The following is a 14813-nucleotide window of genomic DNA, read 5'->3' on the forward strand; positions in this document are numbered from 1 at the left end:
GTAAAGCGCTTTGAGTCACTTGAGAAAAAGCGCTATATAAATATAAATATAATTCACTAATGTAGCCCGGAAGAGTCATGGATACATGGGATTCTGGGTATTTGTTCTGTCGTGTTTATGTTGTGTTATAGTGCGGATGTTCTCCTGAAATGTGTTTGTCATTCTTGTTTGGTGTGGGTTCACAGTGTGACGCGTATTAGTGAGTGTTAAAGTTGTTTAAACGCCCACCCTCAGTGTGACCTGTATTGCTGTTGAATAAGGATGCCTTGCAGACGCATACGTGTGTCTGCAATAGCCTCGTCAAACACTTCTTTGGGCTGGCAAGTTATTTGTACTAGCTGTAGAGGGTGCTAGCAGTAGTGCCATTATTGTACGCTCTTGTTCATTGGGTGAACACCAGTAGTTTGGAGAGAATAATTACTCTGAAATTCGGGAGTCTCCTGGGAGGGTTGGCAGGTGTGACGCTGTCAAGCGGCATTCATATAAAACTCGCGGGCAGCTCTAACTTTAAATTTCAATCAATCAATCAATCAATGTTTATTTATATAGCCCTAAATCACAAATGTCTCAAAGGACTGTACAAACCACTACGACTACGACATCCTCGGAAGAACCCACAAAAGGGCAAGGAAAACTCACACCCAGTGGGCAAGGAGAATTTACACCCAGTGGCACGCCAGTGACAATGATGACTATGAGAACCTTGGGCGGCCATACAAATGATTTTATGTTAGAGTGTTTTACTTGTTTTAAGGGTTTTGGTCCTAAATGATCTTGGTAAGATATTACAGCTTGTAGCTGTAATATCTTTCGGTCCCCAGGGGACCGAAAGCAATGAATGTCGAGCGGGTCTAACATGATACTGTGAAAGTTCAATCCATAGTGGCTCCAACACAGCCGCGAGAGTTCAGTTCAAAGCGGATCCAAGACAGCAGCTAGAGTCCCGTCCACAGGAAACCATCCCAAGCGGAGTCGGATGAGCATCGTAGAGATGTCCCCAACCGATACACAGGCGAGCGGTCCATCCTGGGTCCCGACTCTGGACAGCCAGTACTTCATCCAAGGTCATCGGACCGGACCCCCTCCACATGGGAGGGGGGGACAGAGGAGAAAAGGAAAAGAAGCGGCAGATCAACTGGTCTAAAAAGGAGGTCTATTTAAAGGCTAGAGTATACAAATGAGTTTTAAGGTGAGACTTAAATGCTTCTACTGAGGTAGCATCTCGAACTGTTACCGGGAGGGCATTCCAGAGTACTGGAGCCCGAACGGAAAACGCTCTATAGCCCGCAGACTTTTTTTGGGCTCTAGGAATCACTAATAAGCCGGAGTCTTTTGAACGCAGATTTCTTGCCGGGACATATGGTACAATACAATCGGCAAGATAGGATGGAGCTAGACCGTGTCGTATTTTATACGTAAGTAATAAAACCTTAAAGTCACATCTTAAGTGCACAGGAAGCCAGTGCAGGTGAGCCAGTACAGGCGTAATATGATCAAACTTTCTTGTTCTTGTCAGAAGTCTACCAGCCGCATTTTGTACCAACTGTAATCTTTTAATGCTAGACATGGGGAGACCCGAAAATAATATGTTACAGTAATCGAGACGAGACGTAACAAACGCATGGATAATGATCTCAGCGTCTTTAGTGGACAAAATGGAGCGAATTTTAGGGATATTACTGAGATGAAAGAAGGCCGTTTTAGTAACGCTTTTAATGTTTGACTCCAAGGAGAGAGTTGACACTTAAATATTTTCATATTAAAGTGTGGGCCACGTGTCTGAGACCCCTCGTTTATACATAGCATAAAGCAAAACAAAAAAAAAAAAAATGTATGCAGTATTATTTCATTGTAAATTTCAAAACAGTAATGTGGCTCCCATTGTTTTCTTTACTTTGTGAAACGGCTCAAAATGGCTCTTTGAGTGGTAAAGGTTGCCGACCCCTGGCCTACACAAACATTTGCAGTATTGCAGCAGTTGAGGGTGAAAGCGGGAAACAGCGCCCTCTGTTGGTGACGTTGTGGAAGTGTCCACCTGATCCTGTATGTCATCCATCGCTGTGCCGCTCCTGAGTGCTGCGTGTTATTATTCACATCTGTCTTGCAGCGTCCACTCCAGCTGATAACAGTCTGCCAGCATCGTGGTAACATATATTTGTAATATATTGAGTCAAAAACTTGAATGTATGTGCTAACATATATGTAGATGTGCTCCATGGCTCGTGCGTCGGTAATACGCTGTGATGTCACCGCGCGGAAGGAGGAGGGGCTCCGCTTTCTGCTTTAGCCGAACAAGTCGTCGTCTGGCCGGACAAACAACGACCGCAGCGGGCCGACCGAGCACCGGGAGGAGCATGTGTGTACGGCTGCCGGAGCAGCGGCTCCTCTCCTGGACTGACAAACAGGTAAAAATGACGCCGTCATTTTGTATTTATTGTATGTTTCTTACTAAGTCATTTGTTAAAACACCTGCTCTAGTGTAATGTATCGAGGCTCATATCGACAGGTGACATTTTACATCATATTTGCTTAAATTTAAAAGTACATTCATCTCTACTCGTAACATTAAAACCCATGTGTATGCTCGTTAAATGGTTTTGTTGAGCCTTTATAACAGGATGATCTTTCAAGGCCAGGCAAGGATTTAAGAGGCGATTGAGGCCTTCAAAATAAAAGCACGAGACTGTTTGACAAATATGTAATATTTATAGTGGGGGGGAGTGCAATCTTATATCTGCACGACACCAAGTACAAACCCCGTTTCCATATGAGTTGGGAAATGGTGTTAGTAGTAAATATAAACGGAAATCATGTTCAACCCATATTCAGTTGAATATGCTACAAAGACAACATATTTGATGTTCAAACTGATAATCACTTTTTTTGTGCAAATAATCATTAACTTTAGAATTTGATGCCAGTAATACGTGACGAAGAAGTTGGGAAATGTGCCAATAAATACTGATAAAGTGGAGGGGTTCTCTTTAAACGCTTATTTGGAACATCCCACAGGTGTGCAGGCTAATTGGGAACAGGTGAGTGCCATGATTGGGTATAAAAGCAGCTTCTGTTAAATGCTAAGTCATTCACAAACAAGGTTTGGGAAACGGTCACCACTTTGTAAAGAAATGCGTGAGCAAATTGTCAAACAGTATAAGAACAACATTTCTCAACGGGCTATTGGAAGAAATTTAGGAATTTCACCATCTACGGTCCGTAATACCATCAAACGCTTCAGAGGATCTGGAGAAATCCCTGCACGTAAGCAATGATATAATGGACCTTCGTTTCCTCAGACGATACTGCATCAAAAAAGTGACATCAGTGTGTAAATGATATCACCACATGGGCTCAGGAACACTTCATAAAACAACTGTCAGTAACTACAGTTTGTCGCTACATCTGTAAGTGCAAGTTAAAACTACTATGCAAAGCCAAAGCCATTTATCAATGACACCAAGAAACGCCGCCGGCTTCGCTGGGCCCAAGCTCAGCTAAGATGGACTGTTGCAAAGTGGAAAAGTGTTCTGTGGTCTGACGAGTCCACATTTCAAATTGTTTTTTGGAAACGGTGAACGTCGTGTCTTCCGGACAAAAGAGGAAAAGAACCATCAGGACTGTTCTAGGTGCAAAGTTGAAAAGCCAGCATCTGTGATGGTAAGGGGATGTATTAGTGCCCAAGGCATGGGTAACTTACACATCTGTGAAGGCACCATTAATGCTGAAAGGTACATACAGGTTTTGGAGCTACATATGTTGCCATCCAAGCAACGTTATCATGGACGCCCCTGCTTATTTCAGTGAGACAATGCCAAGTCGCTTGTTACAACAGCGTGGCTTCATAGTAAAAGAGTGCGGGTACTAGACTGGCTTGCCTGTAGTCCAGACCTGTCTCCCATTAAAAATGTGTGGCGCATTAAGAAAGCCTAAAATACCGCAACGGAGACCCCGGACTGTTGAACGACTGAAGCTCTACATAAAACAAAAAAGGAAAGAATTCCACCTGAAAAGCTTTGGAAATGTGTCTCCTCAGTTCCCAAAGGTTTATTAAGTGTTGTTAAAAGAAAAGGTGATGTAACACAGTGGTGAACATGCCCTTTCCCAACTACTTTGGCACGTGTTGCAGCCATGAAATTCTAAGTTAATTATTATTTGCAAAAAAACCAAACAAAGTTTATGAGTTTGAACATAAAATATCTTGTCGTTGTAGTGCATTCAACTGAATATGGATTGAAAAGGATTTGCAAATCATTGTATTCCGTTTATATTTACATCTAACACAATTTCCCAACTCATATGGAAACGGGGTTTGTACATTTTACTTGGAAATGTTCAAGCTCATTTAACCCTCCTCTGATTTTGCCTTCGACAAGTACAACAATATAAAACAACACCACAAAATATTAAAATTATTCCCTACTATTGCATAACACTTTTTAGCAAAACCATGTCAACGGTACAAAATAAGTAAACAAAATCAAAAATATACTCAAGAGCCGCCGTTTGCCGCCCGTCCTGATCCATCGAAATAATTCAATATAGAACTTACTATGGAAGGCAAAACTTCTGTCTTAATACTTCTGTAAACAAAAATGTTGCATACCATTGCATGCAAATGAATAAACTCCAACATTGAGATGTATAGCGTGCAACTTTAAGTCTTTTGTCTTGAATAAATGTTAAGGATTTTTTGTCCCGAATGCCTTCCTATGTCCAGTAACTCAGTGGTTCTCAACCTTTTTCAGTGATGCAACCCCTGTGAAAATTGTTTTAATTCAAGTATGGAGCGGCATAGCTCGGTTGGTAGAGTGGCCGTGCCAGCAACTTGAGGGTTGCAGGTTTGATTCCCGCTTGTGCCATCCTAGTTACTGCCGTTGTGTCCTTGGGCAAGAGACTATACCCACCTGCTCCCAGTGCCACCCACACTGGTTTAAATGTAACTTAGATATTGGGTGTCACTATGTAAAGCGCTTTGAGTCACTTGAGAAAAGCGCTATATAAATATAATTCACTTCACTTCAAGTACCCGCTAATCAGAGCAAAGCATTTTTGGTTGAAAAAAAGAGATAAAGAAGTAAAATACAGCACTATGTCATCAGTTTCTGATTTATTAAATTGTATAACAGTGCAAAATATTGCTAATTTCTAGTGGAAAAACAATATATGAAAATAACTAAAAACTTGTGGAAGAAAAAAACAAGTGATTCAATTATACATAAAGATTTCTACACATAGAAGTAATCATCAACTTAAAGTGCCCTCTTTGGGGATTGTAATAAAGATACATCTGGATTCATTAACTTAATTCTAAACATTTCTTCACATAATAAAAAATATTTAACATCAATATTTATGGAACATGTCCACAAAAAATCTAGCTGTCAACACTAAATATTGCATTGTTGTATTTTTTTTTTTTTTACAGTTTATGAACTTACATTCATATTTTGTTGAAGTATTATTCAACAAATATATCTATAAAGGATTTTTTAATTGTCTAGTTTTAGAATATTTAAAAAAAATCTCACCTACCCCTTGGCATAGCTTTAAGTACCCCCAGGGGTACGCGTACCCCTTTTGAGAACCACTGCAATAACTTATTACCTAAGTTTGTAAACAATATAACAATATATAAATAGCAAAATCAACAGTGTGCTAAAATGAACAGCACAGCAAAAACATTGATTTCTGGGAAAATAAATATAAAAGAGGATCGAAAAATATCACTCTCATCTTGCTATTATAGATCTAAAAGTGATACTACTTTTTTTATGAATACTATCAATGTTTAAATTGATCTGTCCACCCCTAATAAATATGCAATGTTGGTATTATCATGCTGGCACTTTGCAACAAACATAATTTAACACGGGCCAAATGTTTGCTGAGTAAGTGTTTGTGTGTGTGCATGAGTGCGTCCGTGAATGTGTGTGCGCGTGTGTGACTAAGAAACCTCGAGAGGATGAATGAGGCATCCAATTATTATAAAGATAAAGAAAAGTGCACACTTAGCAAAATAAAAATACAATATTTCCTGGGACAAATAGGCTGGCAGTACTGCTTTTAAATGCCCTATTTTGTCCAGCTGATTCCAGAGATAGATAATTACTAATATACTGTTAATATTGCTCCTAAATAATTGGAGATGAAATTACACAATTTACAAAAAAAATCAGTAATGATGAAACTTTTAAAGGTGCCATATGTACTGATGTGGCCAGAAATGGTATTGCAATCACCGTCAAAAGTCTGTAGCCGAATCCGAATCCTACTCTAGGGACTTCAAATGGCAATCGACGAGTCCTACGCCGTATACTGCAAAAAGTCAGTGTTCAAAAACAAGAAAAAACAAAACAAAAATTAGGGGTATTTCATTTGAACTAAGCAAAATTATCTGCCAATAGAACAAGAAAATTTGTCGTGTCAAGCTTTTCCAAAACAAGTAAAATTAGCTAACCTCAATGAACCCACAAATACCTTAAAATAAATATATTCTCACTAATAAAAACGGTACTATTATATAAGTATGTATTTTCTATTGTTTCATTGAAAATAAAACAGCAAAGTCCATTTGGCTGTCATCTGTTTTACTATGAGACACAATTGTGTCAAAGTCATGTTCTTTTTTTCATGCTTGAAATAAGAAAATATTACTTAAAAAAGTATTTTTATGTTTGTGACTGTTGATGACGCAGTTTTGCAACACTTGATATTCTAGTTTCAAGCATGTTTTACTCAATATAGGTCATAAAATCTCACCTACAAGCTGTAATATCTTAACGAGATAATTTAGGACCAAAACCCTTAAAACAAGTAAAACACTCTAACATAAAATCATTTGTATGGCCGCACAAGTCCCGGGATGCCCAAAATGTCCATAATACACCCAGCCGAGTCCCACGGGGAGGGGGGCCAAAAGTTGGAAAAGTCGGCAAAAGTCCCAAAAATTTCCAAAATACTTACCCAGGTTCGAGTCCCACGAGTCCCGCCGTTGGCCGGGATGTTCAAAACGTCCAAAACGCGCCCAGCAAAGGCGGGGAGAAAACTGAGAAAGTGGGTAAAATGTTCCAAAATCACACCCGGGTTTGAGTGGGACTCGAACCTGGGTAGGTATTTTGAAAATTTTTGGGACTTTTGCCAACTTTTATCCCCCTTGCCCGTGGGCCTCGGCTAGGTGTGTTTTGGACATTTTGGGCCGACGGCGGGACTTGTGGGACTCGAACCTGGGTAGGTATTTTGAACATTTTTGGGGACTTTTGCCGACTTTTCTCACTTTTCTTCCCCACTTCCCGTGGGACTTTGCTGGGTGCGTTTTGGACATTTTTTGCATCCCGGTACTTGTGCGGCCTGCGGCAGGACTCGTGGGACTGGAACCCGGGGAGGTGTTTTGGACAAAAATGGGACTTTTGACCATATTGGCCGCCTTTTCCTCTTTTTTTTCCCCACCTTCCTGTGCACCATTGCTGGGTGTGTTTTGGACATTTGGACAAAAGTAGTTTTAAGCATGTTTTAGTCAATATAGATAATCAAATCTCAGCAACAAGCTGTAATATCTTAATGAGATCATTTAGGACCGAAACCCTTAAAACAAGTAAAAAACTAACATTAAATCTGCTTAGTGAGAAGAATGATCTTATCAGACAGAAAATAAGCAAATATCACCCTAATTTGTGATATTTAATCTTACCTAGATTTCAGTTTTTGCAGTGTAGGTTTCTCTTGTTTATGCTTCTTGCAAGATGGTTTAAAAAAAAAAAAGTATGCCACTTTTTACTGATGTCGATCAGCCAAATGTATTTGTAAAGTTACGTGGCAATATTTTCATCGGGAGTCGCGACAGATTGTTGGCATTACCCTGTTAAAATGTTTAGTTTGACCGCAGGGACCACCATCAAAATAATAATATACAATAATATATTATATGTCACATAGGCGGGCTTCACGGTGGCAGAGGGGTTAGTGCGTCTGCTTCACAATACGAAGTTCCTGCAGTCCTGGGTTCAAATCCAGGCTCGGGATCTTTCTGTGTGGAGTTTGCATGTCCTCCCCGTGAATGCGTGGGTTCCCTCCGGGTACTCCGGCTTCCTCCCACTTCCAAAGACATGCACCTGGGGATAGGCTGATTGGCAACACTAAATTGGCCCTAGTGTCTTCCCAACCTGTCCTGGGTCTTCCCCGTGGCCTCCTACCGGTCGGACGTGCCCAAAACACCTCCCTAGGGAGGCGTTCGGGTGGCATCCTGACCAGATACTCGAACCACCTCATCTGGCTCCTCTCGATGTGGAGGAGCAGCGGCTTTACTTTGAGTTCCTCCCGGATGGCAGAGCTTCTCACCCTATCTCTAAGGGAGAGACCCGTCACCCGGTGGAGGAAGCTCATTTCGGCCGCTTGTACCCGTGATCTTGTCCTTTCAGTCTCTTCCATGTACGCACATCGTTATCTTTCAGTGCAGAGTGCAGTTCTATGAGCCAACCCACATTACGCTAAAACCATGTTACTCATAAATCATATAGCTACTACCATGTCAACACACAAAGTAGAACATCATTACATGTAATGCATTATATTGTTCCAAGCAAATACCACCCCATATGTTCCTGATGTACATACAGTACCAGAAACTGCAATTAACCGCACTAATAAGCGGAAGATAGATTAATGGAGTAACAGACACATTCATAATAACATCTAAAGTTACTGTACATATTGTGGGCGGCGCATTAATTTCGCAGACGCATCACATCCATCCATTTCCTACCGCTTGTCCCTTTTGGGGTCGCGGGGGGTCGCTGGAGCCTATCTCAACTGCATTCGGGCAGAAGGCGGGGTACACCCTGGACAAGTCGCCACCTCATCGCAGGGCCAACACAGATAGACAACACTCACACCCACATTTACACACAAGGGCCAATTTACCCGGAGGGAACCCATGCAGTCACGGGGAGAACATGCAAACTCCACACAGAAAGATCCCGAGCTCGGGATTTAACGCAGGACTACTCAGGACCTTCGTATTGTGAGGCAGATGCACTAACCCCTGTACCACCGTGCTGCCCGGACGCATCACAATGTTCCCTATTTCCTTTAGCAACTACTATCACTAACCTTGGCAACTTTCATGAAAGCCACAACGACTAATTTGGGACAAATGATGATCTAGAACAGGGGTAGGGAACCTGTGGCTCTTTTGATGACTGCATCTGGCTCTCAAATAAATCTTAGCTGACATTGCTTGAATGAATAATTCCGCTGGTAATCACAATGGTAAAAATAACGTTCCAGATATAAGACATTCTCATGCTTTTTAATCCATCCGTTTTTTACCGCACCTGTTCAAGAAATAAAAATGCTATTAAAAATAATTAGAAACTAATTATACTCTAACAATTTAGATTTTACATAAAAATGCACGCATTTAGTTGTATTCAGTGTTAAAAAATATCATATGGCTCTCACGGAAATACATTTTGAAATATTTGGCTTTCATGGCTCCCTCAGCCAAAAAGGTTCCCGACCCCTGATCTAGAACCTTATATGAGTGATAAACAGATCTATTGCTAAGTGCGAAAAAATATATACAAACTAAGAACATAATAAAACAGTTACTTACTCAATGTCTGCTTTCACTGGGATGCCGACTGATTAGACCAGGGGTCCCCAAACTTTTTGACTAACACACACACACACACACACACACACACACACACACACACACACACACACACACACACACACACACACATATATACATATATATATATATATATATATATATATGTGCCTTATGGTAGAGATATTAACATTCAATTCATGGGCAACAGCTTTGGTGGACATGATGGACGGGTACAGTAGTTACGAGAATATTTATTTTATTTTATTCAAAGCACCAGTCTGGTCTTAAAATAAACTGTTGTCATGGAGATGAAGCTTCATTTATTCAAACATTCGTCATTACAAACTTACAAAGACTTACTAGTTATCAGTTCATAAAAGCAATAAAAATGCCGGAGTTAGCTCATCTTGGGCAGCATGGGTATAGCGGCCGTGCCAGAAACCTGAGGGTTGCAGGTTTGCTTCCCACCTATTGACATCCAAATCGCTGCCGTTGTGTCCTTGGGCAGGACACTTCACCCTTGCCCCCGGTGCCGCTCACACTGGTGAATGAATGATGAATGAATGATTGGTGGTGGTCGGAGGCAGCCACGCTTCCGTCAGTCCACCCCAGGGCAGCTGTGGCTACAGATGTAGCTTACCACCACCAGGTGTGAATTAATGATGGGTTCCCACTTCACTGTGAGCGCTTTGAGTATCTAACAATAGAAAAGCGCGATATAAATCTAATCCATTATTATTATTATTATCTTGGGGGTTATGTGTCAGGAATGGATTAATGATATTGTTTGTGTTAAACAACAAATAACTAAGATAATAGACGTATTGTATTGTTAAAGGGAGTAAAATTCCTTCAAAATTCTATTTAGTGCAATTACTGATGACTCCGAGTACTTGTATGTGCAAGCAGCACGTGTGTTGTTGTCAGCGGGTGTTTGTCAGTAGTGGATTAGCGACTTAATGGGTTAGTAAATCCTCCTCCCTGCAGCTTTCACTGCATCCTGACAGATGGAAGTGTTGCACTTAGCTCTGCAGACGCACCACTGCTCTGCTGGGCCATCTGCAGCTGGGACAAGCCCTCCTCCATGAGCCTCTTCCCAAGCTGCCCGGCGTCTGCTCGTCCTGCTGGTTTTTGTGGTCAGATTACTCGATCGACTTTGGGGACTACATTAACCTCGGCCCTCTGTTGATTAGGTTTTTTTTTCACTATATTTAATTGCAAACACACCACCTACTGATTTCATTCAGTAGCCCTAACCCTAACACTCAATGGCAAGAGAATGAATCTGAATGTTTGCTTTTACCAAGATATTTTGGGCTTAATGCTTACAACTTTGCGTTTACAATAGCAATATGGAGTGCTGGAGTTTGCCCATTCTTTACTGTGGACAAATTGTATCCCATTTACTCTATATTGTAGGGCTGTCTTCTTGGACTAAGGGTTTTCATAGTCAAATCTGATTAGTCGAATCTATGGCATTGTTTTTTAGAAGAGAAATACACTGATTGGGATGGAATGTAGTAATGCAGGGGTCAGGAACCTTTTTGCCTGAGAGAGCCAAGAATCCAAATATTTTAAAATGTATTTCCGTAAGAGCCATATCATTTTTTTTTCAACACTGAACACAACTAAACGCGTGCATTTTTAAGTAAGACCACCATTACTAGAGTATAATAGGTCTCGTATTCTTTGTAATAACGTTGATATTCTGAAGCTAACTGTCGAGGGGCGTGGCCTGCGGGCCTGCAGCGAAGCGGGGTGTTACAGGACCGGCCTCAAAATCAGCGACAGGTGCGTAGATGGCCCACTTGGTCCTTGTAATCTAATCACCAGTCGCTCTGTTATAAGCAGCAGCCGGGAGGGGAGACAGGGTTGGAGCTGGAGCCAGAGCGCGAGCGAGAACGAAAGAGAAAGACAATTGCTGGAAAGCAACTGAGAGACTTATTGAAAAATAAAAAATATCGTAACCCTGAAACAGGCTTTCATGTCGGTGCTTGGTGGTCTGAAGAACCCCCAGGAGGGCAAGCCCTAAAAAAAACAATAATAAATAAATCATGCGATTTCTTGAACAAGTGCGGTATAAAAAAGGATGGATGGATTCAAATGCATGAGCATGTTTAATATTTTGAACGTTATTTTTAACATTTTGATTACAAGTGGAATTAGTCATTACTTATCGTGTTAAGCAGTGTCAGCTCAGATTTATCCGAGAGCCAGATGCAGTCATCAAAAGAGCCACATCTGGCTCTAGAGCCATAGGTTCCCTACCCCTGTAGTAATGTGTACTGACCGGTGATACAGTGTCAGTAAGGTCACATGGACGTAGATCTTAACTGCTATACAGGGATTCTTCTAATGTTATATACAAAAACCTATAAAAGTAATACAGTCTTTCATTAAAGAGAACAACACAAATATCATTTGTGAATTTTTCTAGTTCAAAAATGGTCTAAGTCTGTCACGATCCGTGGTCCGGATCATGTTTTTGTCATGTTGTTAGTTTTAGTTTTTTGTGCACCCTTGTTTGTTTTAGTTACCATGGCGATTTATGATTTTCACCCGCCTCTGCTGTTTGGGACGTGCCCCTGTTTCCAAATCAAGAGACATGATTTAAACCCAATAATGATGCCAGGACGACTGACTGGCAAAGGTGGGCTCAAATCATGTCTGTTGATTGGAAACAGGTGCGCGTCCCTAACAGCAGAGGCAGGTGACAATCATAAGTCGCCCTTATAACTAAAACAAAAAAGGGGGCACAAAAACAGCAACTAGTGGAGTCTAAAACTAACCGAACATAAGAAAAACACGATCCGGACCACGGATCATGACAAAATCACTCTGATAAATGTCTATGGATTGTTGCGATCCGTGACTCGGATCTTCACATGTTATTGTTTATTTTTTTATCTTTGTTCTCATTCTCCGTTTGATCCGTTTATTTCCTGTTTTGTCCATCACTATGGTTACTCATTAGTTCACCTGCTACACTCGGTCCGCACACCTGCTTCAGCTAATCACCCTCCTTTATAAGCCAGTCTCTTCTGTTTATTCTTTCTGGGACTGTAATTTGCTTTCACGCAACGAGTTACGCCTGCACTCTGTCACGTATGTACATTCTCGCTAGCTTTTCACGCTAAGCCATTTGTTCATTCCAGCTCTCATGCTGTATGTTTTGTTTTACTCTTTTATGTGCCTACGTGCCAGTTTTAGTTCTCATTGTTGTATATCCTAGCTTTTATGCTATCGTCTTTGGTTTGCCTTTTTATTAGCACCAGTGTTTTGTTTCGTAGATCCTTTTCGTTAAATAAATTGTTCATATCTTACCTTTGCTCTGTTCACTTGTTGACGCATCCACGAGGGAATCAAACCCGGCACCACGATGCCAAACAGACGTAACATGGATGTTGTCATTAATCCAGGTCATTGTGTATTCTCAGGGCATTCAATGGATCGCAACTGGACTGTTTGCCTTTTGTTAAAAGCCGTTTCGTGTCTCATCCAAGTAGGCTTCATCAGTTCATGCTCATAAACTCCGATAAACAAATCAGCACGGTAGGGATCGAATAGTTTGTGACGATTTTGAGAAAAAACCTAATTGCAAATTTTTCTCTCCAAAATTGCAAATGCGTTTGACTTGGGATTTTTATAGCTTATACATAAAACTGCGAAAATCACAAGTGAAGAAAGACATGTTACTATTAAACTGCCAGCATATTTTTGTCTCAAGGTGCCACACATTACAACAATGTGCAATCATTTACTTAAAAAATATATTTGGCTTTATGCAGACAGACTTAAAGCTTTTGTCTAAATCATATTCTTAAACTGAATAAATAATAAAAACTATACAGTAGGGATGCACCGATTAATCGGTAACCGAATATATTCGGACGAATATGGCAAAAAAAGCCATATTCGGCCTTCGGTGGAATGAGTTAAAAAGAAGGCCGAATAGTGGCGTGTGACGCAATTTTTTTGACGCGGTGACGCAATCAACGAACGTGCAGTGACGCGGTGACGTTGGGATATGTTGTGTACCTGTATAAGTATATGAGGTTACAAGCACACACTTATTGAGATTTAGTGGGGCCTCTGTTTACATTATTAGCCTGTTGTGTAGGCTACCTGTATAAGTGTAAGAGGTTACAAGCACACACTTAATTGAGATTTACTTGAGCCTTCTGTTTACATTATTAGCATATCTACTGTGGCTAAGCAGACTTTTGCCAAAAGGACAATTCATTTGTTGTGGGTTTATCCACTTTAATGCACTTTAATGCACTTAATTTTTTTTGGAATGCATGTTTTGTTTGAAGGCCTAATATAAATAGATAGATAGATGGATAGATAGATAGTACTTTATTTATTCCGTCAGGAGAGTTCCTTCAGGAAAATTAAAATTTTCAGCACAATCCCATTCAAGTTTAGACAAACATTACAGGGAGACAGAACAGGATCGCTGACGGGTCTGCCGACTTCCAGCGCCCCTTACAAAAAGATGAGATACAGGTAAACAAGGAGGGGGAATAGAAGATTAAAACAAAATAAAAAAAATCGGTCTTAGCCTGGGCCCTGGAGAGGAGGTGCAGACTGAGGCCAAGGGAAAAAACAACAACTCATAGCCATGTTACACATCCCTCTTAAATGTGTGTAAGAGGGAAACATCAAACATCAAAGAACACAGAGGACATTAAAGACATTAAAGCAGCAGATACAACCAGACACTTCTACATACTAGCTATGAATAAAAAGTAAAAGAAACATATCCACTGTGGTGGCCTCTGGGGTGTTCCACGCCATCGTCCGCTGGGGTGGAGGGAGCATGGCCAGAGACAGGAGCAGACCCAACAAAGCAACCAAGACAGCCGACTCCATTTTCGGCCTGTGTCCAGTCCGCATGGATGAGCGAGGATACGTCCAAGGTGACTGAGGTGTCCGACACCTGCTCACCCAGCCAAGACACCGCGAAGCCTCTCCGTCCCAGCGCTCAGTGCTAGCTCCGCAGCCATGTCCCCTCATCCGCACCTCCTCCAGTCCCTCCAAACTCTGCAGTCCTGTCCCCTCATCCGCATCTCCTCCAATCCCTCCAAACTCTGCAGTCCTGTCCCCTCATCCGCATCTCCGCCAGTCCCTCCAAACCGACTCCGGTGTGGCAGACACCCAGCAGCTGGTCTCCATGGCCAAGAGGCTCCCGGGAGGC

General features: G+C 41.4%; 1 protein-coding gene across 1 annotated transcript in view; it reads left to right on the top strand.

Annotated features, from left to right (window-relative positions):
* The first annotated feature begins 2007 nt into the window (after positions 1-2007).
* The window catches only part of LOC133536428 (amyloid-beta A4 precursor protein-binding family A member 1-like), a 40599-nt gene continuing 27793 nt past the window's right edge, over positions 2008-14813 (top strand). The window contains exons 1-2 of the mRNA XM_061876931.1: positions 2008-2144; positions 2207-2405. The gene's annotated coding sequence lies outside the window, so the exon portion shown is untranslated. The remainder of the gene's footprint in view (positions 2145-2206; positions 2406-14813) is intronic.

Source organism: Nerophis ophidion, linkage group LG17 (assembly GCF_033978795.1).
Source record: "Nerophis ophidion isolate RoL-2023_Sa linkage group LG17, RoL_Noph_v1.0, whole genome shotgun sequence".
Classification (NCBI taxonomy): domain Eukaryota; kingdom Metazoa; phylum Chordata; class Actinopteri; order Syngnathiformes; family Syngnathidae; genus Nerophis; species Nerophis ophidion.